Source organism: Odocoileus virginianus, unplaced genomic scaffold, assembly GCF_023699985.2.
Source record: "Odocoileus virginianus isolate 20LAN1187 ecotype Illinois unplaced genomic scaffold, Ovbor_1.2 Unplaced_Contig_23, whole genome shotgun sequence".
In the NCBI taxonomy this organism is placed as follows: domain Eukaryota; kingdom Metazoa; phylum Chordata; class Mammalia; order Artiodactyla; family Cervidae; genus Odocoileus; species Odocoileus virginianus.
The window spans coordinates 64,689-70,688 of record NW_027224340.1 but is presented as its reverse complement, the minus strand read 5'-3'; positions in this window follow the sequence as shown (position 1 = coordinate 70,688).

Genomic DNA, 6,000 nt, shown 5'->3' with positions numbered 1-6,000 from the left:
AAATAGGGCTTCTCTCTCTCTCTCTCTCTTTTTTTGCAAGGTTATAGTGTAATGAAAATGAAAATTAAGGAGTAGTAGAGGAGTAATAGAGGACTTTAAAAGGAAATAAGAGAAAAATAGAAAAAAGAAGAGAAAAAGGAAAAAAAAAAAACAAGAAAAAAATTTTTCCTAATTAAAAAAATCGTAAAAATCTATGAAAATGAAAGTTAAGGAGTAATGGGGGAGTAATAGGGAATTTTAAAAGAAAATAAAAGAGAAAAAAGAAAAAAGAAAAAAATTTTTTTAATTAAAAAAAAAGTAAAAATATATCTAGGAATTTCTCTGGAGCTGTTGTGGTCAGTGTGGGTTCGGTTCAGTTTCAGATAGCTCCTCATTCCAGCTTACACTTCTCGATATCTACAGGCCCCTTCCGGTGTAGTCGGTGTTATCTACAGGGATTTTAATCTGTTGCACCGGTCCCTTCTGAAGCGGTTCCCTTTGTTTATTTGGCTTCTGTTTGCCGGTCTCTTCAGTGCCTAATTTCCACCCTGACACAGGCAGGCGGAGGTGGTCTCTTATTCAGGTTGCTAGTTCCGTCGCGCTGCGGGGAGGGACTGGCACTGCTTTCCCCATCTACGCTGCTCAGGCTCCCGGCTGCTCTATATGGAGCGTGCCCTGCGCTGCGCGCGGTTCCAGCCCTCGGGTGTTCCACAAAAGCGCGGACTCGGCTGCGCCTGCGTTTTGTGCCTTCCCCGCCCGAGCGGCTCAGGCAGCCAGGAGCTTGACGGGCGCACTCTCCCCGGGTGCGGCGCGCCTTCTCCCCTCCGCGGTCCCAGCCTCAGTTTCCACCCACGCCAGTTGGGTGCGTGTGCCTTCTCCCCTCCACGTTCCCCGTCCCAGTCCCCGCCGACGCCAGTCGGGTGCGTGCACCCTGTGTCTCACCGCAACCCTCCTGGTGCATGTCGACCATCCAGAATCTCAGGAAGTCTTTGGTTAGAAACTGGAGGCCTGTATGCAGTGTGGTAGGGGATGCGGCCCTTGGGGCCGAACCTGCCCCTTTCCCCTCCCCCTTGCCTCCTGCCTCTGGCGGGGCTGAGCCAGTCTGCAGCCTGCGAGGTCTTCTCTGGACTTGCTCAGACCGTTTTATCTGCGAACGGCCGGCAGTGTGTTTGGGCCGGTTAATTTTCTCTCTCTCTCTTGCTATCCCACAGTTTAAGTTGGTAACACAAAAGCTCCCTCTGATTGTCCTCAAGGCACTCAGGCCCGGTCCTTACCCTAAGCAATGCCACCCGCTCCTCTCTGTTCCGCCCTCACTTGCTAGTGGTGGATGCTGGTGTCTGGGGTATTTTTCTGCTGGGAGTTGCTTTTAGGCACATAATCTGTGGGTTTTATTTATTCTTCCCCTCCCAGTTAGCTTGCCCTCTGAGATTCAAAAACGTCCCCCAGACTCACCAGTGCAAAGGTTTCCTGGTGTTTGGAAACTTCCTCTATTAAGACTCCCTTCCCGGGGCAGATCTCCATCCTTAGCTCTTTTGTCTCCCTTTTTTATCTTTTATATTTTGTCCTACCTCCTTTCGAAGACAATGGGCTGCTTTTCTGGGCGCCTGATGACCTCAGCTAGCGATCAGAAGTTGTTTTGTGAAGTTTGCTCTGCGTTCAATTGTTCTTTCGATGAATTTGTAGGGGAGAAAGTGGTCTCCCCATCCTATTCCTCCGCCATCTTGGCTCCTCCCTCCCATGCACAGTTCTAACTGTTGCTTCCTGACCTGCATACAGATTTCTCAAGAGGCAGGTCAGGTGGTCTGGTATTCCCATCTCTTTCAAAATTTTCCACAGTTTATTGTGATCCACACAGTTGAAGGCTTTGGCATAGTCAATATGCAGAAATAGATGTTTTTCTGGAACTCTCTTGCTTTTTTGATGATCCAGAGGATGTTGGCAATTTGATCTCTGGTTCCTCTGCCTTTTCTAAAACCAGCTTGAACATCTGGAAGTTCATGGTTCATGTATTGCTGAAGCCTGACTTGGAGAATTTTGAGCATTACTTTACTAGCGTGTGAGATGAGTGCAATTGTGTGGTAGTTTGAGCATTCTTTGCCATTGCCTTTCTTAAGGATTGGAATGAAAACTGACCTTTTCCAGTCCTGTGGCCACTGCTGAGTTTTCCAAATGTGCTGGCATATTGAGTGCAGCACTTTCACAGCATCATCTTTCAGGATTTGAAATAGCTCAACTGGAATTCCATCATCTCCACTAGCTTTGTTTGTAGTGATGCTTCCTAAGGTCCACTTGACTTTGCATTCCAGGATTGATCACATCATTGTGATTTTCTGGGTCGTGAAGATCTTTTTTGTATAGTTCTGCATATTCTTGCCACCTCTTCTTAATATGTTCTGCATCTGTTAGGTCCATACTATATCTGTACTTTGTTATGCCCATCGTTGCATGAAATGTTCGTTTGGTATCTCTAATTTTCTTCAAGAGATCTGTAGTCTTTCCCATTGTATTGTTTTCCTCTATTTCTTTGCATTGATCACTAAGGAAGGATTTCTTTTCTTTGAACTGATCACTGAGGAAGGAGATATGGAATAGTTTCTGCCATATCAATAAACAAAGGATATCACAGTTGTCAGAAATTGCAGCCACCATGGAAGGTGAGCTAGTGAGCCCTGAGGGTATTCAGGATGGAAATAGTGCCTGCCATCTAGTAGCCATCAAACTGCAGCCATTCCCTTTAGTGAGTCCTGAGGAAGCTCAGGATGTGAAAACAGACTACTAGCCCCAGATAGTTGAGGGGCATATCAAAGGAATAATTTCAGTAAGCCTAGTCTCTCGCATCTTTCTTTACATAGAAAAGCACTAAATTTCTCAACTTGGGATATCTGGTTTTCTTTCAGTTACAAAACATTTTTGACATTCAGACTACCTACACTTTGTTGCAAAACTTCTATATAACCTGTCCCCCAACTCCCTGCCTCCTCTGAGCAGTTCTCTCAGGGTCACTTGAGCTGCTGTCTCCCCGACTTGAAGTCCTAAAAATTCTCACCAAATAAAGCATAACTCTCAACTTCTAGGTTGTGAATGGTTTCTAAGGAGATTACAAATAAATATGCATGCACATGTATTTGTGTTCTATGTTCTGACTAGCTAGATGATGAGGTGCTCTTTAAGAAGAGTGAAGACCAGAGTTACTCACAGGTGCTCCCTTAAGAAGAGTGTAGACCCAAGGTTATTCCGACCTCCCACCTGGATCTGATCCAGACCCTGGAGCAAGATCAGGGAGGAGATCCTGGAAGAATGCGGCTGGTAGATTTTTCCCAGTGGAAACGGTGGCTGGAGAGGAAGCCCCAGGCTCCTCTAGCCAGTGCTTTTCATTCTCAGACCTACCTCACTGGGAGCCAGACTGCTCAACCCAGCTTGCCTGAGCTGCAGTGCCACCCTCCGCTGCACGGAGGCAGCATGACCTACAGCACGGTGGCAGCGGCGACCCCCACGCCCCTCTTGGCTGCGGTGGGCAGAGGCCGTTGCAGCGGAGGCCAGCCTGCGGAGCCCTTGCTGATTGGCCGCGGTGCGGCTGCTGCCATGTTGGCCGAAGTGGCACTCTCTGCCAGGGCAACTGGCTCTGGCTGTGGCTGCCAGGTTGGTACGCACAGGGTCTTCCTTCTTCCCCTCGCCCACGGTTGGCGCTGAGAGGCGGCGTCTGGCGGGATGGAGAAAAGTAGGATGAACCTACCCAAGGGGCCGGACATGCTGTGCTTTTACAAGGATGAGTTCACGAAGGTGAGCCTGGGGGGCTGCGCTCCCTGAGCCGAGGTGGGTGGCCTGTCTTCCTTTCCCTCCGGGGCCTCCTCCAGCCCCCTGCCCCCAGCAGGACCTCGCCGCCTTCGCAGTGAGTCTTTTGGCCTCAGGTGGGGCCGGGGAAGCCTGCTGTGAGAAGGCACTTCTGTGAAGTGGTGCATAGTGAGGAAAAGGTCTGAAGTTGTGGGCAGGTGGTTTTGAGCTAGGTGTAAAAGCTCTGGTTATTACCCGAGCCCGTTCCCATGCAGTGCAGTCGGAATTGCCAGATCCTGGGCAGACAGAAGTTTGTCCATTGCCGCCTTAAACCTAGAAGCTCAGTATGAATATATTGACCAAATCTCTGGACCCACGTCTCTACCTAGGGATTAGGTGGGTGGAAAAGGCACTCAATCGAAAGTTTTTCCTTAACGTTCGCCTAAAGTTTCTGAATGGGATATTTAAAAGATTAGAATCTTATTACTGATTTTGTTGCAGTACAACAAAGCAAACCATTTTGCTTCTCTAAAGTTAGTCTACTTTTTATAAGGTGAACTTGAGGTTGGTCTGAAGGTAAATGTAGGCCGTCAGCTTACATGGAGTGTTGAAATATGATGGATATTAAAGGTTTATCTGGCACAGCCTTGAAAGTGTGCAAGATTTGAATCAGAGCTGGGAGGAACTTGGCATATTCTTTTGGGGGTGATGCTCTGGAACTGTACATACACCATCAAGAAATACAGTTATGCTTTATTTATAAGGTTTGGGGTTTTTGATACCACTTAGTGGCTGCTTTCAGTGTTAAAAAGTTAAATGTTTTGGCTCAGTAGACACTTAAATTTTTGAGCAACTGAATTTAAGTCTTACTTTTTTTTTTTTTTTTTTTCTTGATGACTTCAAGTCTTAGTATGTTTTTTGCTTTTTAGCTTCATTAGTTTATCCTTTTGATGCTTACATTCAGTTCACAATCTGGTTTTAAACAGTATTTACATCTGTTCTTTTTTAAGGCTGAGTAGTGTGTACCACATGGACTTGAGCTTGGGCAAACTTGGGGAGATGGTGAGGGCCGGGGAAGCCGGGTGTGCTGCAGTCCACGGGGTCGCAAAGAGTCAGACGTGACTTGGGGACTGAACAACACCACATCTTCTTTATCCATTCCTGTGAACTTTTAGATTGTTTCCATGTCTTGGCCATTGCAAATAGTGCTGCAGTGAATACTAGGGTCCGTGTATCTTTTCAAATGATGATTTTCTTCAGATACATGCCCAGGAGTGGGGTTGCTGAATGATATGGTAGTTCTATATTTATTTTTTGTTGTTGTTGTTTTCCATTTATTTTTATTAGTTGGAGGCTAATTACTTTACAATATTGTAGTAGTTTTTGCCATACATTGACATGAATCAGCCATGAATTTACATGTATTCTCCATCCTGATCCCCCCTCCTACATCCCTCCTTATATTTAGTTTTTAAAGGGACTTCCATATTGCTCATCAAAAAGAGCAAAATAATGCCATTTGCAGCTACATGAATGGACCTGGAGATTATCATACTAAGTGAAGTCAGACAGAGAAAGACGAATATATTATTTACATGTGGACTCTAATAAGAATGATACATGCATGTGTGTATGCTCAGTCTTAAGCAACTCTTTGAAACTTCATGGACTGTAGCCTGCCAGTCTCCTCTGGCCATGGGCTTCTCCAGGAAAATCCTGGAGTAGTTTGCCGTTTCCTTATCCAGGGGATATTCTTAACCCAGGGGTGAAACTCACATCTCCCATGTTTCTTTGCATTGGTGGGTAGGTTGTTTACCACAGAGCCACCTGGAAAGCCTGAAAATTCATAACAGATGAACTTAGTTACAAAACAGACTCACAGATCTTAAAATTAAATGTATGGTTCAGTTGCTTAGCCATGTCTGACTCTTTGCAACTCCGTGGACTGCAGTACGCCAGGCCTCCCTGTCCCATCGCCAACTCCCAGAATTTACTCAAACTCATGTCCATTGAGTTGGTGATGCCATCCAACCATCTCATCCTTTGTCGTCCCCTTCTTCTCCCGCCTCCAATCTTTTCCAGCATCAGGGCGTTTTCCAATGAGTTAGTTCTTTGCATCAGGTGGTCAAAGTATTGGAGTTTCAGTTTCAGCATCAGTCCTTCCAGTGAATATTCAGGACCAGTCTCCTTGAGGATGGACTGGTTGGATCTCATTGCAGTTCAAGGGACTCTCTAGAGTCTTTTCCAACA